Raw genomic sequence first — 26,343 nt, 5'->3', positions numbered from 1 at the left:
ATTTCATCTAAGGTCCCTCCCTTTTAGTCTTGAGGTTCTCTCACTTCCGGGACTCTGGTACATTCTAGAGGGTCCCCCCCCCACCCCCTACCTCCCAAGTTGTATATTTTCATTCATTCTGCTGGCCCTTGGGGCTTCACTCTTGGCCCCCACCCCCAATACCTGATCAAATTCCCCTTTCCCCCTGCCCCAACCTCTTCCCTCTCCCACTCAGTCCCTCCCTTCCTCTGCCCTCCACTTTCTTCTCTCTTCCAAGTGGGATTGAAGCATCCTCACTTGGGCACTATGGCTTGATAACCTTTTTGAGTTCTGTGGATTGTATCCTGGTATTTTGTGCTTTTTAGGCTAATACCCACTTATTAGTGAGTACATACCATGCAGTTCTTTTGGGTCTTAGATACCTCATTAAGGATGATATTTTCTTTCTTTTAAAAAAAATGATTTATTTATTTATTTTATGTATATAAGGTCACCATTGCTCTCTTCCAACACACCAGAAGAGGGCATCAGTTGCTGGGAATTGAACTCATGACCTCTGGAAGAGAAGTCAGTGCTCTTAACCACTAAGTCATCTCTCCAGCCCAGGATGATATTTTCTAGTTCCATTCATTTGCCTGCAAAACTCATGATGTCCTCGTTTTTCATAGTTGAATCCATTGTGTAGATGAACCACATTTTCTGTATCCATTCTTCCATTGTGGAACATCTGGGTTGTTTCCAGCTTTTGCCTATCACAAACAAGGCCATTCTGAACACAGTGGAACACATGCCCTTGGGGCATGGTGGGGCATCTTTTCGGTATATGCCGAGAAGTGGTATAGCTGGGTCTTCAGTTAGACTTATTTCCAGTTTTTCTGAGGAACCTCCAGATTGATTTCCAGAGTAATTGTATCAATTTGCAATCCCACCAGCAAGGGAGGAGTGTTCTTCTTTCTCTGCATTCTTGCCAACATGTGCTGTTACCTGAGTTTTTGATCTTAGCCATTCTGATTGGTGTAAGGTGGTATCTCAAGGTCATTTTGATTTGCATTTCCCTGATCACTTTGAACATTTCTTTAAGTGCTTCTTGGCCATTCAAGGTTCCTCTGTTGTGAATTTTCTGTTTAGTTCTATACTCCATTTTTTTTGATTGGGTTGTTTTGGTTTTTTGGAAGTTAGCTTCTTGAGTTCTTTGTATATTTTGAATATTAGCCCTCTATCGCATATGGGGTTAGTGAAGATTTTTTTTCCCAATCTGTAGGTTGTCAATTTGTCTCATTGACTATGTCCTTTGTCTTACAGAAACTTTTCAGTTTCATGAGGTCCCATTTATCAGTTCTTGATCTTAGAGCCTGAACCATTGGAGTTCTATTTAGGAAATCCCCACCCCCCACCCCATCCCTGTGCCCATGAGTTCAAGGCTCTTTCCCACTTTCTGTTCTATTAGATTCAGTATATCCTTGATTCATTTGGACTTGAGCTTTGTGCAAGGTGACAAATATGGATCTATTTTCATTTTTCTACATACCAACTGCCAGTTAGACCAGCACCCTTTATTGAAGATGCTTTCTTCTGTCCATTGTATATTTCTGGAATCTTTGTCAAAGATTGAGTGTCCATAGTGTGGTTTTATTTCTGAGTCTTCAGTTCTATTCCACCGATCAACGTGTCTGTCTCTGTACCAATACTATGCCATTTTTATCACTATTGATCTGTAGTATAGCTTGAGGCCAGGGATGCTGATTTCCCCCAGACGTTCTTTTATTGTTAAAAATTGTTTTTGCTATCCTGGGTTTTTTGTTTTTCCATATGAAATTGAGAATTACTCTTTCCATGTCTTTGAAGAATTGTGTTGGAATTTTGATGGGGGACTGCATCGAATCTGTAGATTGCTATTGGTAAGATGATCATTTTTACTATGTTAATTCTGCTGATCCATAAGCATGGGAGATCTCTCCATTTTCTGAGGTCTTCTTTGATTTCTTTTGTAAGAGACTTGAAGTTCTTGTCATACAGATCTTTCATTTGTTTGGTTAGAGTTACCCCAAGATATTTTATATTATTTGTGACTACTGTGAAGGATGTTATTTCCCTATTTTTTTATCAGCCCATTTATCATTTTTATAAAGGAAGGCTGCTGATTTGAGTTAATTTTATATCCAGCCACTTTGCTAAAGTTTTTTTTATCAGTTGTAGAAGTTCTCTGGTAGCACTTTTGGTGTCGCTTACGTATACTATCATGCCATCTGCAAATAGTGATACCTTGACTTCTTCTTTGCCAATTTGTATCCCCTTGATCTCCTCTTGTTGTCTTATTGCTTTGGCTAGAACTTAGAGTATTATATTGAATAGACATGGGGAGAGTGGGCATCCTTGTCTTGTCCCTAATTTTATTTAGTGGAATTGCTTCAAGTATCTCTCCATTTAATTTGATATTGGCCGTTGGTTTGCTGTACACTGCTTTTATTATGTTTGGGTATGGGCCTTGAATTCCTGATCTCTCCAATACTTTTAACATGAAGGGGTGATGTATTTTGTCAAAGGCTTTTTCAACATCTAATGAGATAATCATGTGATTGTTTTCCTTTGAGTTTGTTTATATAGTGGATTACTTTAATGGATTCTTATATGTTGAACCACCCTTGCATCCCTGGAATGAAACCCACTTGATCATAATGAATGATCATTTTGATGTGTTCTTGGATTCGGTTTGCTAGGATTTTATTGAGTATTTTTGCATCCATATTCATAAGAAAAATTGGTCTGAAGTTCTCTTTCTTTGTTGGATCTCTGTGTGGTTTAGGTATCACAGTAATTGTGACATTATAGAATGAATTAGATAATGTTCCTTTTGTTTCTATTTTATGGAATAGTTTGAGGAGTATTAGTATTAGCTCTTCTTTAAAGGCCTGGTAGAATTCTGCACTAAATTCAACTGGCCCTGGACTTTGTTTTGGCTGGGAGGTTTTTAATGACTTCTTCTGTTGCCTTAGGGGATATGGGCATGTTTAGATAGTTTACCTGCTCTTGATTTAACGTTGGTGCATGGTATCTGTCTAGAAAACCATCCATTTCATCTAGATTTTCCAGTTTTGTTGAATATAGGCTTTTGTAGTAGGATCTGATGATTTTTTTTTAATTCCTCAGTTTCTGTTATGTTTTTCACTTCTGATTTGTTAATTTGGATACTGTCTCTGTGACCTTTAGTTATTTTGGCTAGGGATCTATCTATCTTGTTGATTTTCTCAAAGAACCAGCTTTTGGTTTTATTGCTTTTTTGTATTATTTTCTTTGTTTCTATTTGGTTATTTCCGCCCTGAGTTTGACTATTTCCTGCCTTCTACTCCTCTTGGGTGTGTTTGCTTCTTTTTTTTTCTAAGGCTTCCAGGTGTGCCGATAAGTTGTTAGTGCAGGATCTCTCCAATTTCTTTACAAGGGCACTTGGGCTATGAATTTTCCTTTTAGCACTGCTTTCATTGTATCCCATAAGTTTGGGTATGTTATGCCTTCATTTTAGTTGAATTCTAAAAGTCTTTAATTTCTTTCTTTATTTCTTCCCTGACCAAGTTATCATTGAGCAGAAAGCTGTTTCCATGGGTATATGGAGTTTCTGTTGTTTTTGTTGTTGTTGAAGTCTAGCCTTAGTCTGTGGTGATCTGATAGGATGCATAAAATTATTTCAATCTTCTTGTATCTATTGAGGCTTGTTTTGTGACCAATTACATGGTCAATTTTGGAAAAGGTACCATGAAGTGCAAGAAGGTATAGTCTTTTGTTTTAGGGTGAAATGTTCTATCTATATCTGCTAAATCCATTTGGTTCATAACATCCATTAATTTCTGTTTAGTGTCTCTATTTTTCTGTTTCAATAACTGTACATTGGTGAGAGTGGGATGTTGAAGTCTCCCACTATTAATGTGTGGAATTCAATGTGCGTTTTGAACTTTAGTAAAGTTTCTTTTATGAAAGTGGGTGCATTTAGGGCATAGCTGTTCAGAATTAAGACTTTCTCTTGGTGGATTTTTTTCTTTGATGAATATGAAGTGTCCTTCCCCATCTTACTTGATAGCTTTTGATTGAAAGTCTATTTTATTGGATATTAGGATGGCAACTCCCAGTTGTTTCTTGGGACCATTTACTTGGAAGATTTTTTTCAAGCCTTTAGCTCTGAGGCAGTATCTGTCTGTCTTTGTCAATGAGGTGTGTTTCTTGTATGCAGCAAAATGCTGGATCCTGCTTGCATATCCAGTCTGTTAGCTTATGTCTTTTTATTGGGAAATTGGGTCCACTGATATTTAGAGATACTAAAGACAGATCACCATTAGTTTCTGTTATGTTTGTTGTTGTGGGTAGCATTACGTATATGTGATTCTCTCCTTTTGGATTTGTTGTGAGACGATTAATATCTTGCTTTTTCTTTTGTGTAGATATCCTCCTTGTGTTAGAGTTTTCCTTCTAGAATCCTCAGTAAGGCTAGATTGGTAGATAGATATTGTTTAAATTTGGTTTTGTCATGGAATATTTTGGTTTCTCCATTTATGATGATTGAGAGTTTTGCTGGGTATAGTAGCCTTGGCTGGCATTTGTGGTCTCTTAGGTCTGCATGACCTCTATCCAAGATCTTCTGGCTTTTAGGTTTTCTGTTGAGAAGTCTGGTGTAATTCCGATAGGTCTGCCTTTATATGTGACTCGGCCTTTTCCCCTTGCAGCTTTCAATATTCTTTCTTTGTTCTGTGCATTTGGTGTTTTAATTATTATATGATGAAAAGATTTCCTTTTCTGGTTCAATCTATTTGGTGTTCTATAGGCTTCTTGTACATTTATGACCATCTTTTAGGTTGGGGAAGTTTTCTTCTATGATTTTGTTAAAGACATTTTCAGGTCCTTTGAGCTTGGAATCTTCACTTTCTTCTATTCTTATTATTCTTAGGTTTGGTCTTTTCATTGTATCCTGGATTTCCTGGATATTTTGGGTTAGGAGTTTTTTCTGTTTAGAATTTTCTTTGACCATTGTGTCAATATCTTCTAAAGTATCTTCTACGCCTGAGATTTTGGTGATGCTTATGTTGGTAATTCCTGACCTCTTTCCTAGGTTTTCCATTTCCAGGGTTGCCTCCATTTGTGTTTTCTTTATTGTTTCTACTTCCATTTTTAGGTCTTGGACTTATTTGTTCAATTCCTTCACCTGTTTGATCATGTTTTCCTGTATTTCTTTAAGGTATCATTTTTTTGTTTTCTCTTTAAGGACTTTTACCTGTTTGCCTGTGTTTTCTTGTATTTCTTTCAGTGAGTTGTTTATATCCTCCATAAAGGACTCTTCATGAGACTATTTTAGGCCAGCATCCTAGTTTTAGTATATGTTGGTGTATCCAGGGCTTGCTGTGGTGGGAGAACTGGGTTCTGATAGTGTCAGACTATATTGGCTTCTGTTGTTTATGGTCTTGCAGTCATCTAGTTATCTCTGGTAATAACTGGCCTGGGTGTCTCTGCCTGGAGTCTGCCTCTTCTGTCCCTTGGTTGCTGTGGGTCTCATGGAAGGCCTATGACTCTGGCTGCAGAAGACCTCCTGGGATGTCTTCAGACTGTGGGATCTGTGGCCCTGGCTGTAGCACACCTCCTGGGGGGAGGGCTTCAGACTGTAGGATCTTCAGAGGGGCAGTCATGCTGATGGTCTGCACAGGCAGAAGGCGCAGCCTCTTGTTTGTTGTTTTAAACTAAAAACATTGCTGTCTAAAATCCTTTACACACATCTCCTGAACAGCTGCATCAAAAGTTCTGTGAAGCTTATACATAAGAGTGGGATTGATGGGCCAGATCTAGAAACCACACCAAAGTGTTTTCCAAAGTAGGCAGGTCATGTAGGTGAAGCCACTTACCTTCCCCCACACAATGTCTTACCCTTGCAGCCTAACACGTTCTGTGGTCATCTGTGATTGACCATGCAGATGGTTCAAGCTCCCTTGCTGTGAACTCTATTTGCATTTACTAGTTCCCTCAAGATGCTGGGTGTCTTTTTTTTTTATCATTGTTGACCACAGATGCTTTCTTCACTGGATTGAATTATATGCTTGTTTCTGAGTTATTTGTTATTTATTTGTTTTGTCACCTTGATACAAGCTGGAATCATCTAGAAGGAAAGAACCTCAATTGAGGAACCGCCTCCATCAGATTGGCCCACGGACAAGTTTGTTGGGGGCATTTTCTTGATTGATAGTTAATGTGTGAGATCCTGGATCACTGTGGGTGATGCCATCCCTGGGTAGATATTCCTGGAATGTATAAGAAAGCAAACTGAGGAACAAGCAAGTAGGAAACATTCATTACTCTCTCGGTTCCTGCCTACAGATTCTTGCCTTGGCTTCCCTCAGTGATGGACAATAAGATGAAATCATTCCTTTCCTCCTCAAGCAGATTTTGGCCTATGTTTTATCCCAGTAATAGGAAGCCCACAAGGCCTCTGAAGTAGGTATGATGGCAATAAGCCCAGTATTTTGGAGGTGCAGACAATGTCAAGGTTAGCCTCAGCTATATGGTGACTTTAAGTATAGCCTGGGCTACATGAGACCTTGTCTCAAAAAAAAAAAAATGACATCAACAACAAGAGTGGCCTCCTTTAGACTATGTCTGATGAGTTGTGGACTAGGGTGTGTTACAACTGTAATGACTGGTTACCACAGCCACGTGGAAACAGACACATAGAGGCGGGTGGTCTCATGAGATCAGAAGCATAGGGAGACTGGTCTACAGGGCAAAAAACACCCAGAAAGTGCCAGTTACCCAGAGTGGTTAGGAAAAAGACAAGGACAGGGGAGTGAGCTGGGCCTTATCAGCACCTTTACTTGCCCCGACTGGTTTAATATCATTCTTTAAAACTGTATGCATTATTTGTGTGAGTGGTTTTCCTGCGTTCATTTATGTGGACTATATGTGTGCAGTACCAGTAGGAGACAGAAGAGGGCATTAGCTCTCCTGGAACCAAAACAACAGTTGTGAGCCGCAGTGTGGGTTCTGGGATTCGAACCTAGGTTCTCTGCAAGAACACCAAGCTCTAAATCATCTCTCCAGCCCCACCCCTAATCAATGTCTGGAATGTTTCTACCTTAATTGCTGAAGCTGTACATAAGGGCTGTTTTCCAGTGATTCCTTTTCTTTCTGCTGACTTTATTCAGTGACTCCTGCCCCCTTAGATGGCTTCCCATTCTCCCTTGCCTGGGAACACTTTGCCACACATGGTTTTGGCCTCAATGGGAACCAACCTCTTTTAAACACCGCATAGACATTTTTAGAATCTTTTTAGGTTAGGAGAAAACCATTTAGAAACACTCTTACATATTTTCTATGGTGAATCATATGGCATGTAATGTCTGAATAAAGTTGGGTGTTCTTTTATGTCCCTTGCTATGAGGAATGATAACTGAGTTTCTGCTACCTGTGTAACATGCTGACATTAAACACTTGCTTCCCTGGCTCGCTCCCTCCCTCCCTCCCTCCCTCCCTCCCTCTCTTCCTTTCTCTCTCCCTTCTTCCCTCTTCCTCCCTCTCTTTTAAAATGATCTTGTATGTGTGCACCTGAACATTTATGTATGCGAATGTGTATGTGTGTGCACACATGGTGTGCGTGGAGGTCAGAGAACAACCTCAGGAATTGATTCTTACCTTCCACCTGATACAGGGTCTCTTTGTTGTTCACCCCGCGGCATGATGGGCTAGCTGGCCTTGAGCCTCCATGGAGTCTCCTGTCTCTCTCTCTCTCTCTCTCTCTCTCTCTCTCTCTCTCTCTCTCTCTCTCTCTCAACACTGGTGTTATAGACACTTGCTACTGAGTTCACCCAAGTTAGTATGGGCTCGAGGGGTTCAAACCCAGTCCTCACACTTGTATGGCAAATGCCATATCTTCAACCCATTCAGTCCTGTTTGTTGTCAGTATTCCATGCGTGATATCTTCTCTATATGTTAGAAGTGGCCACAGCCCAACTTGGTGTTGATGAATGTGGGGTGGATCTTCTACAGAGCCTGCAATTTATTTGGTCTCCACCATCAAGGACTTGCATAGGGTACACAGGTACTTCCTTGTCCCCACCATACAGCTTCTGGCATGACAAAGACATCTGTCACTTTGCCATAATAGACAAAGCTGCCTGGATTGATACTCCTATCAAATAGGTCATAGTTAGTTGGGGGCGTTGTTCTTGACTAGCTTGCTGTCCTGGAAATGGTAGCCCTGACCAATCTATTGTAGGAATTCCTGCTGATGGCAGCTCAGTGATGGTAGCCTTTCTGTTCAGCTCATGTTCAAGAAGGCCACCAGGGCAGGGTGCCAGCCTCCAACATGGGTAACTTTGCATGGCCCTTAGTGTGTCAGTAACTGGTGACCCCTTTGCTCTTTGTCAGTCTGATGCCATCAACCATTGCATCCTCAGGGAACACCTTGTTCATGGAGACTCTGTGGCTGCTGCTTCTCCGGGTCAAGTTCAAGTTTTCTCATCCAGAGTACCCTCTTTACTTTACTCCCCTCAAGGCAGGCCTTCTTCTGGTGGACAAGAAGTAGGCATACATCCGTGTGAGTGATACTGTGGGTGACCAGGTCTTATGGAAATGCCCTTTGCATTTGCTGATGACAGACTCGGCAGAGATGATTTGGGTGTTCTTAGGTGAGAGGGTGCCTGCAACTACCACAGTGGTGCTTCCACAATGCCCTCAGCCTCCACAACTGCCTTGTCCACTTGGGGTCCTGGCCTGTTAACTCCCTACACAAAGTAGGTCATCCCAGCTTGTGAGCCCAGAAAGACTATGAAGTATGCAGTCTTGGGAGGGTCCTCCTTGGGAAAGTTCTTAGCGTTGACATAGTACCTGCTGTTGTACTCTGAGGCAAGCATCCCCAGACACCATGTCTGAAAGCAGAACTTCTGAGATGTCATGTTGTAGGGTTGTTGGCACCTGTCTGCTCCGACACTGGGTGGAATGCTGGGAGTTTGACTGCACTTACCCCACGCTGCTTCTAGGGTAGGTGCCAAGCTGTAGGAAAGTGCCAAGACAGCGATCTGGGGGGTGGGAAGGTGCAGTCTGAGACATGGGAAAGCTGGAGCTGGCTCGGGGTCCCTGGGCCTGTGACCAGGCTGGGGCCGTGGGGTTCTCAGACTCTTGGACATCCAGGCACTTCTGGGAGTTGCCAAAGAGCAGAGAACAGAGTCTGGGATCTGTGGATTGGGACAGCATCTAGCCTGGGGCTGGGGGACAAGGAGAGCTCCGGCTTGTCTCATGGGGTGATTGTTTTTATCTTGGCGGAGGCAGGCTTGGTAGCAGTTGTGACTGGGAGCACAGGGATGCTACGAGAGATTAGATTGCAGCTCTGTAGACGAAGGCCTTCTTTCTGGCTGGTCACTGCGGATCTTGATGAAAAGATACAGTCCATGGTCCCAAACAATTTATTGTCATGGTGAAAAATGGATGTGTAAAACTATACCCCACTTTTCAGGGTGGGCTTGAGATTAAATACCTTTTGCAGGGAAGAATGTCTGGGAAGGGAAGCTTATTGGCTAAGCCTTCCAGGCCTCTAGGTACCTCATTAGCATGGAGAACTCTGTCTCGAGCCTATGTGACCATAGGACATGATTCGTTTATGTGACAAGCATGGCACATGTTCCAAATCAGGAGTCTGGCAGGGAGCTGGGAGTCACCTAAGCCTCAGGTGTGTGCCCACCAAGTCTCCTGGTCTCAACCTGCTCTACCTTACCAAACTTCCTGGCATGGTTTTACGTCCCACATCATGTTATCCAGCTCTGCCTATAGAGGAGCTGTATTTTTTTAAGACCCTGTTGAAATTTTATTTGGAATTGTATTGCATATATAGATCACTTCTGGGGAAAGAAGTCTATCTTTAGGATATTTAGGATAGTGGGCATATTTCAGATATGTATTTAAAATCATTTTGTAGTTTTCTAATGGCCTTGCAGATATTTTGTGAGATGCATTTCTTAGGTGGTTTCTGATTCTTCTTTTTATTGTAGATTGAAGTAGAAACCTAAGGGTTCTTTGGAAAGTCAGTTGTGTTGGATGGTGTTTTGCTGGGGCAAACACATGAAGGAGTGTTTGCATGAAGCAATCACGGGTGAAAGGATGTTTTGCTAAAGCAAGCGTGTGAAAGAACATGTGATGAAGGATTCTTCATTAACAACATGCAAGTATTGGTCTGCCTTACATTGTGCAGTTGAGCTCCATTTGTCGGGACTCCATAAAGAGAAGTACACCAAAAAACTTCTGGTGGTGTGCTGTGGCTTCTTGCTGCTTCTGAGGACTCAGGCCAACCGGCAGAGTGATGTCAGCTGGTACTGATTCATATGGAGTTTTGCTAAGACAGACTCACATGCTGAGGCAAGACACAGTGAGGGAAGACCTGTGGAGAGCATGTGATGTTTGGAGAGAGTATAAATAGGACTGAGGGGGCTTGCTTGCAGAGCTAGCTCTTCATATGTTTGTCGGTCTCTCGTCTTTGATGATCTTTGCTTCACTGAGAGAGGCACAGCAAAGAATTCTTGGTGTCCCTGTTAGTTCTGGTCTCTCCTGCTGACTTGTGCTGATTTGGCTAAGGCCTAGCTGTTCCTGTTATGTCATGCCACCGCTGCTGATTCATGTTTGCTATCCCAACTCTCTCCAACTGGATGGCTGGTGTATCCGTGAAGTGTTTGCAAGTGGATCGAGCTGCTGTTGCTGACCTGTAAACCAAACTGCTGACTTCCTGACAACACAGATGGGATTTGCTCCAAAGAACAATATCTAAACAGGTCCACTTCCCCCATATCCTTTCTTTCCCACTACCTCTGGTAGGTGGTCGGCTAGAAGGGAGGTTAAAGCATTTAAGAACTGTCATTAAAAGTAGGTTTTGAAAAAGTAAAGCTTTCAGGAGATAGTGATAAAACACACATTTAGAAAGTACTTTTGCTAAAAACAATAAGAACAAAAGCCATTGGACACTCATTTGGCCCCTCAGGGTAACTACAAGCAGGGTGAAAGTCTGTCTGCTCTGCCTGCATTTACACCTGTCTCCTTCACTTTGAGCCACCTGCTTCCCTTGGCAGATAGACATGTCAATCATACAAGGTGGGTCTACTTAAAAACCAGTAATTCCTGGGCTGTAGTGGCACATGCCAGAAACAAACAAACAAAAAAGAAAAAGAAACAAACAAACAAACAAACAAACAAACCAACCAATAACATCATCCTCATTCTCCTTCAAGGCTGAAGGCACAAACATAATATAGTACTTGAGGGTGGAGAGACAGTCCCATTGGTCGAGTGGCCGCCTGGCATGACACCTTAGGTTCCATTGTTAGCAGTGCATAAAACCAGGCATGGCGGCACTTTCGTATACTAAGATCCTAGTTGGGGAGTGGAGGCAAGAAACAGATAAAGGAGAAAAGCAGTAAACAGGTAATTAAAGCTCAGGCCAACACTCAGATGAACCTGGAGTCACTAGGTCTCTTATTTGTCCTCTCCCTATTCTGCAGTGATCAGCACTCCTTTCTCTGACCTTTACCACTGTTCATCAGTCAGCACTTGAATAGGAGGCTGAGCCCAGGCTGTTGGGGTTGTAGGAGCCAGGACAGTCACCCTACTTCTGCTTATGGGTGGTGTTTCATTTTATGAAGTGTACTTCCTAACTGTTAGCAGTGAGCCAAGTTCAAAGGACTTGTTTGTTGTAGAGGGATTTTAATCCAGCCACGTGGCTACTCTGGCTGGAATGCAGATAGACCCTTAGCACACACCTTTAATACCAAGCAATGAAGATAAAGTTAGTTTGTAGAAGGAAGCACCCGTGTTTGAAAATGATGTCTAATTGAGTGACAGACAAAGTGATGAATCAGAGAAAGATGTGACAAAATAGGATGTGCCCAACTTGCACAAGAACAGAGAGGAAGGAGAGGTGATTTGAGAGAGAGCAACACAGGACAGTTGTACAGAGATAGGCTGCAGAGAGAGAACAAGCTAGACACAGGTGAAGATAAAATGAGCCAGAGAATGGGAAGGAGCCAGAAAGTTAGAACAGATTGCCAAAAGTAGTATGAGGCCAAACAGAGCAATTCAGTCAGAAGCTGAAAGAAGCCAGTTTGAACCAGTCAGCATGAAGAGGAGTTTTGAGCCAAAAGTGTGAAATTGACCAGCAAGCCAGAGTTCAAAAGAGCTAGAAAGGGTGAGCTGACTCAGCAGTAAGTCTTAAGCTGAAAACATTCTAGGTCTAGATAAGATTGTATGGAGGCTAGAAGCTTCAGGACTAAGCGTAGGTTAGCAGAATGAGGCAGTAAGCCTCCCAGATGACAATTACACCAGGCAAATAAAAAATAAATTTATAGTTCGTACCTCACTTTGGGTATGGTTGATAATTTGGGGTTGAATTCTACATATTGAATACCATAAATTGTCAGGACTCCTTTGTTCATCTAATGAAGGCTGTAGACTGTTAGAAATTCACACACACACACACACACACACACACACACACACACACACACACACTACTCCTGGGATTACAAAGATATCAGTTATATGGAAATGCAACCCTGTTCACAGATCCTTGGGGGAGCCCATGGGTCTCCAGGCTTTGTAGAAGTCTTGGATGGAGAGAGGTTTCTTGTGAACTCTGGTGGTGTGCATAGCATCTGGTAATGAGCTGAGCCCCTAAAGCTGAGCTGCAGCTTAGAAGTCTTTGTCTATCTCTGGTTGGCCCTATCTTGCTCTGGTGCATCCTTCCAGGAGGCCTTCTGATGCTCGATATCCTTGAACCACTCGTAAATCCCAACCTCCCAGAGGATTGAGGCAGATTGCATTTGGCAAAAAGCAAACACATTTCACAGATGATAGCCTCAGACAGACGGTGGATATCAAGACATTTAATCAGAGGGTTCTGACATTTCAGAATTTGAGGGTTTGGAGTTTTGTTGGCTTTGGGGCATAGGCAGAACTTAATAAGCCAAATAGATTATTATTCAGCTCTCTGCTGTTAGCTGTAAATAGCCTTTGACGGGTTCTGCCTGTCATCTTATGAAGAACACCAACCCTCTCTCTAGCATCTTTTTCTGAAGAAAATATACATATTAATTATAAAATAATAAGACAAATGAAAGATTACAAAGGCAGTTGCTTTTTTTTTTTTTTTTTTTTTTTTTTTTTTTTTTTTTTTTTTTTTTTGCTTTTTCCAGGATCAAAAAGAATTGTTTAAGACATTTTTTAAAGTACATTTTTTTAAAACTTTTTATTAATTTACATTGTGTTTTGGCAACAGGCCAGGTTACATAATAGTACAGCGTCTTACCAAATAGGGACTAAAGGGGGAAACTCGGTGTTTAAATTTAGAGATCTTAACAGTTTAGTTAGGAAGGAACTGTCCCCCTTTCTGACTTTTTTTCTTTTTCTTTTTTTTTTGAAAGCTTTGCTGAAACCAGAGCTTTATAGTTCTGCTTAAAAGGAAACAATAATAAATATAATTGAGAGTTTTCCATAACACATAATGGCAATCATGGGGCCTGCTGGGGAAAAATACATCCTCCAGATGACGTACTCAATCTGATATTATTTACCACACCTATTTAAGTCAGTTTAGACCTTCATCAAGCATGCTCTATATGCCATGCTCTGTGCCAGACACGAATACGGCAGTGCCAGCTAAGAGTCTAAGGTTTACACCAGGCTTATATGCTCTGTGCTCAGCATGCCAACAAGCCAAGGCCCAACAAAACAAGACACAACTTGAAAATACATATTTTTGAGTTTTAAAATCCTGTGTGTGTGTGTGTGTGTGTGTGTGTGTATGTGTGGACACGTGTGCGCGTGCGCGTGCGCGCGTGTGTGTGTGTGTGTGTGTGTGTGTGTGTGTGTGTGTGTGTGCGCGGGTGCTTGAGGAGTTCAAAATGGGTGTCAGATCACCTGGATCTGGAATCGTAGGCGGTTCTGCTCTGCCCTGCTTCGGTGCTGAGAACAGAACGTAGGTCCTCTGAAAGAGCAATAGAGCTCTAACTGCCGAGTCACCTTTCTAGCTCCCTAGCCCGAATCTTTTTAATGATGTGTTAATTGTCAATGGAAGTGTGTAGCATTCTGCATTCAGAAGAATCTAGAAATTGTTTTTACCTCCACTTCCCCCCCCCCCCCCTTCACTCACACTTGACCTACAATACCCTGGACATAGATAGATATCCAAGGGGCTTGGGAATAGACTTGGTGCAGAAGACAAGGTGATATGAGGTTAATCGGTGTCTTCCCAAGGACGTGGCTGGAACAAGAAGGGTGAAAAGCAGTCATCTGGGTTTGGACTATCCTGGGTGGTTCAAGATTTGGTGGCTGAGGAAGTGCTTGCTGACAGGAGCCTGGTATAGCTGTCCCCTGAGAGGCTCTGTTAGGGTCTGACCAATACAGATGGGGGTGCTTGCAGCCAACCATTGGACTAAGCACGGGGACCCCAATGGAAGAGTTAGGGGAAGAACTGAAGGAGCCGGGATTGCAACCCCATAGGAAGAACAACAATATCAGGACTTCCCCACCCCCACCCCCCACCCCAGAGCTCCCAGGGACTAAACCACCAACCAAAGAGTATACATGGAGGGATCCATGACTCTAGCTGCATATGTAGCAGAGGATGGCCTTATTTGGCGTCAATGGAAGGGGAGGCCTTTGGTCTTATGGAGGCTCGGTGGCCCAGTGTAGGGGGATTCTTGGGCGGTGAGGCCAGGAGTGGGTGGTTGGATTGGGAAGGGGATTGGGTTGTGGGAGTGTTGCAGAGGGGAAACTGGGAAGGGGGATGGGATGTGGGGGTGTTGCGGAGGGGAAATTGGGAAGGGGGATGGGATGTGGGGGTGTTGCGGAGGGGAAACTAGGAGGGGGACAACATTTGAAATGTAAATAAATAACCGATTAAAAACCTGTTTTCGTGGCCGATGCAGGGAGAGGTTGGACCACAAGGGGGCGCTATTGCTGCACACGTTTCAAGGCAGTGCTGGGGCAGGGTTGGCTAAAGAGCCGCTCCTAACAGAGAACCTCCAGAGACTGAAATCAGGGCGGCCACCCCGAGAGCGGACAAGGCGACTCCTTCGGGGAAGAATAGGAGACTAAGTTTGTCATGAGGAGGTTCTAGATCAGAGCATTTCAAAGGACCAGGGCCGTTGTGAACCTGTGGAGGCGGCCTTGACGAGTACACTTGACTGACTTAGGCAGTTCAAGCATTTAGCTAAATATTAATCTGTACGGTATGAGGAGGTAGCTGGATGAAGTCATGAGTGTGCAGACTGAGTTGGGCAATATGTTCTCTCTCAAGTAGTCAGGCCCCAGTAAGGAAGATTTAAATGGAGAACTTGGGGTCTGCCTGATTGTTTGAGCTGGGACAGTGGCCTTCTACTGCCTCAGGGCTCTGCTGGTGTCCAGCTGACTGAGTGCCAAGTGCACGTCTTAGGAATTCTCAGCCTCCATAACTATGGCATGCAGTTAATATGTATGCATGCATGTATGTAGGAATGTATCTATTATATACACATACTATAATATTAATGTACATACACTATACTAATACACATATATTATTATGTCTATATGTCTATTATATGTACACACATTTATACATTCTTTTGGATCTATTTCTCTGGGGAAGCCAGACTTATACAGTATCTCTTACAGAAACAGTGTTTGTTTTGTCTTATACACATAGGGTTAAAAGATGCTGGGCATGGTTTTGTGAGCTTTGTAAAGTTGACTGGCTCTAAATGGCTAAAAACATTCGGCCTGGCAGACAGAGGAGGGGAGATGTTGAAGACCATCCACACAGGGCTCATTATGAAACAATCATGCCAGGGAAAGAAGTGGACCTTAATTAGGAAAAGTCTCAACACTAACGGTGTATCCCATGCTGCGGTTACGTTACCAACGCAATGAGCCAGGGGCCTTACATTCCAGAGGGACTCTCTGCCACCCTTGCTTGTCCAGCTGTGTATAACAAGGGCTCAGCTAGCAACAGTAACAGTAATGAATATAGGCACCGTGGAAAGCATCCTGGAAGGTCCCCGGAAGTTAAATCTGGGGTATCATGTGATCCAGTAATTTTTGTAGGCCCATTTCCCAACAGACTGCGAGACTCAGAGAGATGCTCACTCGTTCACCCGTGTTGTGAGCTAGCAACCTCATTTCCTGTACAGGTGCCTGTCAGAGAGGGGCGGAGCTTCTCTCTGATGTGGTCCATATGTGCAGTGGGGAGTGCAAACCGCAACTTCTAATATACATACAGAGTCAGCCTTTGAGGAGAGCAGAGTCCTGCCTGACCCATGCTTGACCTGCAATGAACTCTGAAGCAATCATGGATGGAATGAGGGGGTTGTAAAAGGACAAACACCATATGCTTCTATTTACCTGAATCTCCATAGTAGCTAGACGGTGAGTCAGAGGGTAGAATGGTGGCTGCACACCTGGAATCCCAGCACTGAGAAGGCTGAACATTTCTGCTCTGTGGGTTTCAAGTCTTGCTATGGTGGGGTGCTATGGTGGGGTGCTATGAGAAGGTTGGGAGATGGAGAGGGAACAATCTTTCCTGCCTGTTGCCTTTGAGCTTCACGTCTGCTGCTGAGTCTATGACTCTGACTGTGGTCATCTCCCCTACCTCTCCCCAGGTCAGGCTTCTCCATGCTGGTGGCTGCTTTCTCTCTACAGTAGCACCCAGTGCCAGCTGCCAGCGGCACACCATGCATTCAGGTTTCTGTTTCGTTTCCTTAGCCTACACTATGAATGTAGACCAGCAGAGTCTACCCAAGTCAGGTGTGGTGACAGTCCTAGCAACTTGGAAGGTAGAGGTAAGAAGAACAGGAACTTGAGGTTAGCCTTGACTTGAGAGACAGAGACAGAGACAGGGAGAGGGAGAGGGAGAGGGAGAGGGAGAGGGAGAGGGAGAGGGAGAGGGAGAGGGAGAGGGAGAGGGAGAGGGAGAGGGAGAGGGAGAGGGAGAGGGAGAGGGAGAGGGAGAGGGAGAGGAAAACTCACGAGAAGGCGAGAAGGCTCTGGGTACTTTCGAAGTACAGGGATTTGGGGGATTGGAGGGTGCATTGAGAAACAGTGGCTCCTAGACAACTTACCAAGTACCTTATGTAGCTGGAGGGGTGTGTGTGTGTGTGTGTGTGTGTGTGTGTGTGTGTGTGTGTGTGTGTGTGTTCCAGTCACATCACATTGGCCCTAAATGAATGGGTCGTTCCAGCTTTGATCCTTTTGCACCAATTACAGCAATTCCTCACTTGGCCACCAGGGGGAGGGCTTCCCTTCCTGCCTTTGTGATCAGAGTTGAGCAAAGTTTCTGAGCGAAAATCCAGCACAAACAATTTCAAATAGCAATAGAGGGTGCGGCATCTTTAAGACAGCCAGGAGGGCAAGGGAAAGCCCAACGTGAGTCAAATTGCCCATCCCCAGCATAGGAGGGGTGGTGGCTCATACCTATAGATGTAACACTTGGGAGGCAGAGACAAGAAGACTGGCAAAGTTTATGAAACTAGCCTGGGTTACAAAGTAATTTCTAGGCCAGCCTGGGCTATGGTGTGATACCTTGTCTCAAAACAAAACAAAATACCTTTAATTCTAGCACTTGGGGGGCAGGAACAGGCAGATATCTGAATTTGAAGCCAGCTTAGTCTACTTAGTGAGTTCCAGGAGAGCCTGAAACTATGTAGAGAGATCTTTCAAAAACAAAGAAACACATAAACAAACACAACAAATACCGGGGCTGGAGAGATGGCTCAGCACTTAAGAGAACTGGGCTGGTCTTACAGAAGGCTTAGGTTTGGTTCCCAGCACCTACATGGCAGCCCACAACCATCTCCAGGCCAATGCCTTCAGACTCTGCGAGCACCAGGCATCAGTGTGGCACGCAAACACACATATAGGCAAATACTCAAACACATTTTAAAAAGCAACAAACAAACAAAAACAACAACAACAAAACAGACCGTGTGCGATATATCACACAACTTTAATTCCAGCATTTGGGAGGCAGAGGCAGGTAGGTCTCCGTGAGTTCGAGGCCAGCCTGGTCTACAAATTGAGTCCCGAGACAGAGAAATCCTGTCTCGAAAACAAAAGCAAGCAAACAAAACAAAACAAACACACAAACAAGTAAAAAAACAAACCCTTAAAAATCCCTAAGTAACAGCAGGGAAAGCAAACCCATCTTACTAACATTGAGAGCAATTTTGACAGATTTTAGCAGTGCTTCAATGGTGCTTAGCATCTTCCAAGAGCCCAGGAAGAGGTGGGTCCCCCCAATTCTACCTTATGGGCACTAGGGTCCCTAGGTAACTATGTCCTGACCTCAGGACACTGTTTTCTCCGTTGCTGCTGTCCTCAGACGCTTCCACTGTCCCAAAGGTATAGGTCACATGAAGAAGGAAGGAAACATGACCAGAGATGCCTCGCCTGTACTGAGCATGGCCCAGCATGAAACTGGTGCCTGTGATTGCTCACTGTTCCCTATGGAAAAGAGGCCATTCCATTATATCCATTATACAGTCTCCAAGTGTCCTTCCCATGAGCACCCATCCTTATGACCTTGAAAGACCACTGACAGTGTAAATGTGAAGGGAAGAAAGCAGGCAGGCTGGGATGGAAAATAGAAGCCAAAACCTTAGTTCATATATATATACACATATACATACATATATATTACACATATTATATATGTGTGTATACATACATACATATATACATATATACATATATATGTGTGTGTGTTAATATATATTATATATTTAATATATAATTATATTAATATATAATTATATTAATATATAATTATATATAATATATATTGCATATATAATATATATGTAATATATATTAACACACACATATATTGCATGTATGTGATATATGATAAATTATATATATATAGCCGGGTGGTGGTGGCGCACGCCTTTAATCCCAGCACTTGGGAGGCAGAGGCAGGTGGATTTCTGAGTTTGAGGCCAGCCTGGTCTACAGAGTGAGTCCAGGACGGCCAGGGCTACACAGAGAAACCCTGTTTCAACCCCCCCAAAATTATATATATATATGCACACACATCACATATATGTGATATATGATAATACATATCGTATATATGTGATAATGATGATATATATATGTATGTATATATGTAATGTATGTGCTGTTTGCTGAGCCATCGCTCCAGCACCATTTCCTTCTTTTAACAGGTCCCTCTTCCTTATTCTGTTATACTTGTTTGTGGTTATTTGCATTCAGCCTCAACTACACAAAAGCCAGTTGCAAACATCTGAAAAGCACAGCCGAGCCGTTGCTTCTCTCTCAGATAACACATTTCACTCCACAGTTAAAGTATTTAAAAAAAAAACCCCACCCACACCTTTTGTTTGTCCTTGTTAATCATTTAACTTTGGCTTCATGTTTCCTTGCTGAACATTCCTAAATAGATAAAGAAAAGAGAGGCAAAACCCATCCAGAAACGTTAGTTGTGGTGGGTGCTCGTGCGAGGAAGACAGAGGAGGTATCTCAGCCCTGCCATGGCTGTGCAACTCTTTTTTTTTTGTTTGCCACTGACTGGCAGCTGTGCAACTCTTGAAAGCCATGACCCTCTCTGGGGCAATCGCTCTGTCAGAGTTAAATGGGTTGTGTCCTTAGGCGGGATCTTGGGTGGAAAGTTATTATTTGGTTATTGTTTGGAGGTTTATTTATTTTTAATTATGGTAACAAGACCACGCATATTCTTTGATGAACTGCTCCGTTTTGTACTTATTTTATAACTGATTCCCCAAGGACCTTCAGATTTGTTTGTGCCTTCCTTCCTTCTTTCTTCCTTTTTTCTTCCTTCTTCCTTCCTTCCTTCTTCCTTCCTTCCTTTCCTCCTTCCTTCCTTCCTTTCTTCCTTCCTTCCTTTCTTTCTTTCTTTCTTTCTTTCTTTCTTTCTTTCTTTCTTTCTTTCTCCTTTTCTTTTTTTCTTTCTCTTTGTGTGTGGGGGTGGTAAGGTTGAGACCGGGTTTCTGTGTAGCCCTGGCTGTCCTGGAACTCACTTTGTAGATCAGGCTTGCCTCAAACTCACAGAGATCCACCTGTGTCTACCTCCTGAGTACTGAGATTAAAGGCTTGAGCCACCAACTTCCAGCGGGATCTTCCGATTCCTGATTCTGCTCTGTGACCATGGGGGAAGGAAAGGATGCCTCTTATGGCATGTAAGAATTATGGGAGAGACACAGTAGCAGGAAGTGACTGCACATATTTGCGATCCTAGCACTCAGAAGGCAGAGGCAGAAGGATCACAGTGTTTGAGGCCATTCTGGTCTACATAAGAAAGTGGAATGGCCAGGGTGACATAGGAGAACCTATGTGCATGCCTGTAATAGCATTTGAAGAGCTGAGGAAGGAGAGCAGATGCAAGCCTGAGACTAGCAGGCCATGCTATTTCTTACCCTCCTAACTAGACAGCTCTTGCCAGGACAGATGATTCCATACTTAGCTGCTTGCTATCACATATCGGTACGTCAATGTCTCTGTAGCCAGAAGTCTGGATCTGATTCAGTTGGGTTCCAGGCTCTGGCATTGACACAGGCTGCTATTCACCTGATGCTTAATGGCGGAGATCTGTTCTTGGGGTCCAGTAGGTAGGTCATGGGCAGGACGCACTCATTGTTAGCTTCAAGCTACAGCCTTGTTTGCTGATGAGAAGCTGCTCAAAGTCACTGGAGTTTTCCTGTGGCTCCTTGCCATGGTTGGTAGGTAAGCCTTCTCTACGGTGGCCACTTCATAACAGCTTCTTCAAGACCAGTGCACAAAGAGTCCTGCGTGTCTGTTCACAAGATGAAGTCTTATTTATGTGGGCACTTAATCATGGAAAGACACTTTGTCCCTTCTGGAATAATCTGTTGGTACAGTGTGAATCACAGATCCTGTTTCAGCAAAGGCATAAACTCCTGAGATGGGTGTCCTGGGGGGGTCACTCCCGGCACCTCCAGCACATTCTCCCCTGGACCTTTGTCATAGATGAATGAATTGGGCACACGAGTGAATATTTGGTTTCTTCCTGGTCTTTCCTGGAATCACCTCCAATACTTGGGATGGCTCTGTGCTTGTCTTACACACTCTGAATTTATTTTAATCTTGAGTCCCTTGTGGTTTTGTTGTGGTCACGAGCCCAGTGCTGAGGTCCAGGGCAGACTACCCATCATGGGTTCCACCCAGCTAGAAGAAGAAGCCTCACTGTGCTCGGGGTTGGAAACCCCGTCGGTTTTAACACTGTGTATATTGTATGACCTTCTTCCTGGGCAAAGCTATACCAGGAATCTGGAAATCCACTTGGTATCCATATGGGGCAGAGCCCTGTGCTCTTTTGAGTTCCTGCTTTTGAGGGTGCATCCCTGGTATGTGCTAGGCGTTTTCAGAATGCCTTTGTCAGCAGGGTTCCAATTCTCAGTTCCTGGGTGGGTGTGCACACATGCTCCATTTGTACACCAAGCACTGCGATTCCTGGTAGTGGCCTTAGAGTATAATCCCTCTGTATGTTTTACAACGTGCCACAAGCACCTCCGGGCTCTTCTCGGAAGGGACATTCTGTATCTCTGACACACTAGTGAGAGTAACGTTGGGAAGAGAAACATGTGGGAGGGTGAGAGGAGTGGGTGGGTGGGTGGGGGGATTAAAACACTTCTGCTTTGTGCAGCCCCGTGAGAACCGTTTTACAGCTTGAGGAAATAAACACACATTTACAGCCAGGCAGGAGCAGCTGGAAGGCTGAAGGCTAACAGCCATTTTGCAGTTGAGAAGATACTGTAGGGATGACTGTTTTTTAGAATCCAGTGCTTCACGGCAATCGCAATAAACTTTCCCTGGCTGTTCTTCTAAATGACTACTTTGATTTTTTTTTTTTTTTTTTTAAAGAAAAGATTTTCATTTCAGACTAGTTTTATGCTTATTGGCAGATTGCAAAGATCATTCAAAAGGCCCTATAAACCCCACGCCCCTTACATTTTGTCTAATGATTTCCAGTTGCACATGAACCTGGGTCCTCTGTAAGATCATCAAATACTCTTAACTGCTGAACCATTTTTTCCAGCCCTGACAAGCTGTTTTTTTTTTTTTTTTTTTTTTTTTTTTTTTTTTAAATTTTATCCAATTTTATAATGGGCAGAGATTCAAGCAAATACTTCACCATAGAAAGTAAACAGACTGCAGATAGCTAGGTATGATGGTGCATGCCTGTGCCCCAGCACTTGAGAAGCTGAGGGAGGAAGATTAGCATAAGTTAGGCTAGTCTACATCATTACTCAAGTTACTGTCCCCAAAAGATATATAGATGACAAATAAGACAAAACAGAAATCCAAGATTAGACATAACTAAATCAAATGCAGACTAAAACCAATGGGATCCCACTACGCCCTCATTAAGATAAATTCAATGAAAACATAGTGACAAGAATATGGAAGAGCTCTGTTCCATGGGAATAAAAGAATTGTGCAAACATCTTGTAAAGGTATAATTGTTTAGCAGGGTCTTAAGCATGGTTGCCATATGCTCAGTCCACCCGATGCCAGGTAGCTGTTCCAGAGAAAACACAGTACTTATCCAAAGACAGGCAGAGGGATCAACCCCGGAACATCCCCATGGTGGAAAATTACTTAGTAACAAAAACGAGTGAGCTAGTGCTGGCCAGACACATGCAACAATGTAAAAGAGTCTCAATGTAACTATGCTGAGTGGAAGGATTCAGACAAAGGACTACATAGAATTGTAGGATTCCATTTGTATTCCACTCTAGAAAATGATGGAAGCACCTATGTCTGGTTAGTGGAGATTGGGGCAGACTACATCAGAGAGACAAAGGGACATTCGGGGGGAGGGGGATGGACACATAAACTATCTTGATTGTGCTGATGATCTCAAGGGCCTTTGCATGTTTCAAAACATCTCAAATTGTCTGCTATCAATAGACAATCTGTGTGTCAACAAGTTACAGCATACTACTGATACTTCAATAATCTTCTGATTGTGTGTGTTCGTTTTGTTTGCAGAGACAGGATGTCATGTACCCAGACCTCAAGATGTCTATGTAGCAGACGATGGCCCTAAACTTCTGATCACCCCCCCCCCCCCCGCCTCTGTCTTCTTCAGTGCTGGGATTACAAGTACATGCTACCACACTCAGTTTATGTGTGGTTGGGAATCAACATGGGGCCGTGTGTGTGCTAGGCAAGCAAGCACTCTACTGAGTTATAGCATCCTCAGCTTTGAAGTGTGTGTGTGTGTGTGTGTGTGTGTGTGTGTTCGCATGCGTTCAAGTGTGTGAGTGCATGTGCGAACACCTTAGCTGTCTTCTTGATCACAATCCTTAGTTTTTTGAGGCATGGTTTCTTTTAGAGCTCTGGTAATGTGGTCTACAGTCTTGTGCTACTTATATGAGATGGTCTCTCACTGAACCTGGAGCTCATTTGGCTACTAGGCTGGTGATTAGCAAGCTCCAAGCATTCCTCCTGTCTCTGCTCTCCCCCGCCTCAGCACCCGTGTGGACCACACCTAGCTCTTTTTAATGTGGGTGCTGGAGATGCATCCTCATCCTTCCAAAGCAAGCCAACATCCATGCACTGAGCCATCTCCATAGCCCTCCAAAGTTTATTTTTTATTTTTAATGATTTAATTTGTTTTTGTCTATGCATATGTAGCTATGTGTATGAATACAGATGAGTGTGGATGGCCACAGAGGCCTGAAGAGGATTTCATGGAGCTGGCATTACAGCTGGAATCCTGTGAGTCACCCAGGGTGGTTGTGGGGCTCAAATGCCTGCCCTCTGGAAGATTACCACTTAGCTATCTCTCCAGCTCCATCCCTCAAAGCTTTAAAAATGATAATATGAAAATTCTTCACTGAACCGTTGCCAGGAATTTTATTGCAAAATTCCTTTTTATCAAAGTAAGATAAGGTGGTGCCAAGAGCTGCAAACCAAAGGGAGCCATCTGCTCCAGGCAGGAGGGCTTTTTGTCTATGACTCTTCTGCAGAGAGATGGGGTCAGCGGGAGAGGCTGTGGCACTCAGCAGAATACGGGTACCATGTGCAGGGGCTCACCCATCCATCTCCTAGCTGAGCTGCCCTGTTCTCCCATGAATGATTTTCAGCCTGCAGGGCTTCCTAGGAGGCTGATTTCCTATTGCACAGTGTTCTCTGAGTCCTGCCATAGCACCAATAAGCATGTGCTTAGCAGTCACAAGCCCTTGGCCTTGATATGGAGAATTTATCAACCCTGAAATCTGCATCCGCAGGGCACATAAAATTAACCTGTGTGTGAGTGTGTGTGTGTGTGTGTGTGTGTGTGTGTGTGGTATGTTTTGTTTTATTTTGTGATAAGGGTCTTGCTATCAATCCTGGCTTGCCCAGAACTCACTATGTAGCCCAGACTGTCCTTGAAGCTGTCAGTCTTCCACCTAACAGCTTCCCAAATGTTAGAATTTGTTCTGATGGTAGTTTTATTCCACCAAGTCAGATATACAATATACAAGCAAATGATTTTTTTCTTTTTGAGTGTGTGTGTGTGTGTGTACTTGTGGAGATCAGAGGACAACCTTAAGGGCCATTCTTCCTCAGGTGTTGTCTACCTTGTTTTTTAAAACAGGGTCTCTGCTTGGCCTAGGGTATGCCAAAAAGGCTAGGCTGAAAGGTTTGGGAATCTCAGACAGCCTCCTGTCTCACATCCCCAGTGCTGGAATTACAAGCACAGGATCCCATGCCTTGCTTTGTTTTATATGTGGGTCCTAGGGAATTGAACTCAGGTCCTTGTGTCTTGACAACATATTGGAGAGTAGAAGTCTGCCGCTCTTCTTAGCACCCTCTTCAGTGTAGCTCCTAAGCTGAGGAGGCTTTATGTAGAATTTTGGCGGGGGCCAAATAATGGGAATTAAAATATTCACTTAGCCTGGGCTACATGAAGATCTGGGGACCAGCCAGGTCTACAGAGACAGGCCCTGTCTCAAATAAATGATAAGTTGCTTAACTCAAAGCATTGTTGTAGAGATTAAATGTGTGGGTTCTTAGAGAGAGAGCCCAGCGAGTCTCCACTGACTGACATTATCATGTGGAGTGCGGACAGTGCTTGTCCACTGTCCCCAGGAAAGGGGCCACTTGCCTCTCTGATCATTTCTCTTCAAGGGAAGGGCTGGAGGTGACAGGCCCATAAGTCCCTCAGAATCTCCTTGTTGCAGGCTTTGTCGGTGATGGGAGGACAAGCAAAGGCAGCAAGTTTGGCCTTTCATAGGACATATTCTTGTAAAAAGCACTCCCTCCAGCAATGGTGGCATATGTCATTAACCTTATGACTGAAGTTCAAGGACACATTGGGCTATGTAGTGAGACTTCAGCCCAAATCACAACAAAGTACCCTGACCAGGTACTCAAAACCTAAAGCCAACCATTGTGGTTAGCGGGATGCCATCTGCTTTCTTCTGTCGTCTGCTTGTTAAGTCCCAGACATGGGTACCCCAAGACACACTGTGAGACCTGCAGGTCACAGAGAAACATGGGATAATCCATGTAATGATCCCCAAAGCTAACTTCCTCTTGTTTGTCAGGAACCATGTAAGGCACTGGAGCTGCCCACTAGTGTTGACCCTAAGACAGGGCTGTGTTCTTTCATGTATCTGTTTTGAGATAGCCTCTCTCTCTATGTTCTCTAGGCTGGTCTCTCTCCAGGGCTCATGTGATCCTCCCAGGACAGCTGTATGCTGCCCTTCTGCAAGAGATCCAGTCCGATAGATCAGAGTCCCCCATCACATGCTTATGAGGTAGGTGCTGACTATTGTCTGACACCTTTTGCAGAGAACAGCAGACGCAGAACAGATAATCTGTGGGTGTCACACCAGCTCCTGTCAAAATTTCTTTGTGGGCACTTTCTATTCTCAGAGGATGTCTAGTGATACCTGTGGTATCTGGGAAAGAGTTGTAAGAATGTTGGACTGCAATGTTATTCTGCCATCTTGTGGTAATCACATTGTCAGGATAGATTATCTATCTATCTATCTATCTATCTATCTATCTATCTATCTATCTATCTATCTACCTGGGACGGGCACCTGAAAGTTATCCAGGACACTTTCTCTTCTGAACAAATGCTCAGCCTTCCAAGATTCTTTATTAATAACTATTACACTCTACGAAGAATATGTTATCTAAATGGCAAATTATAGCAGAATTTAGTAGCACACACCCATAATCCCAGCACTCAGGAGGCAAAAGCATGTTTGAGGTCAGCTAGTCTCCTTCCCACCCCCCCAAATCAAGTTATACTAAAATCAATTTTTAAAAACATATTTCTTAAGTTTTATTTGTATGGGTGTTTTGCCTACATGTATGTCTGTGCACTAT

At 43.6% G+C, this 26,343-nt stretch overlaps 1 long non-coding RNA gene across 4 annotated transcripts in view; it reads right to left on the bottom strand.

The window, feature by feature from the left end:
• The window catches only part of LOC143440046 (uncharacterized), an 87,777-nt gene that overhangs the window by 3,947 nt on the left and 57,487 nt on the right, over positions 1-26,343 (bottom strand). For 3 of the 4 annotated variants that reach the window (XR_013107955.1, XR_013107956.1, XR_013107954.1), the window contains exon 2: positions 6,086-6,248. This is a non-coding gene — a long non-coding RNA (uncharacterized LOC143440046). Of the gene's footprint in view, positions 1-6,085; positions 6,249-7,635; positions 14,495-26,343 lie in introns of those variants that run through there. The other variant, XR_013107953.1, reaches the window with a different exon arrangement.

The sequence above is a fragment of the Arvicanthis niloticus genome, chromosome 28 (assembly GCF_011762505.2).
Source record: "Arvicanthis niloticus isolate mArvNil1 chromosome 28, mArvNil1.pat.X, whole genome shotgun sequence".
In the NCBI taxonomy this organism is placed as follows: domain Eukaryota; kingdom Metazoa; phylum Chordata; class Mammalia; order Rodentia; family Muridae; genus Arvicanthis; species Arvicanthis niloticus.
Note: the sequence above shows the minus strand (reverse complement) of the source record. Positions and strands in the feature narration are given on the sequence as shown.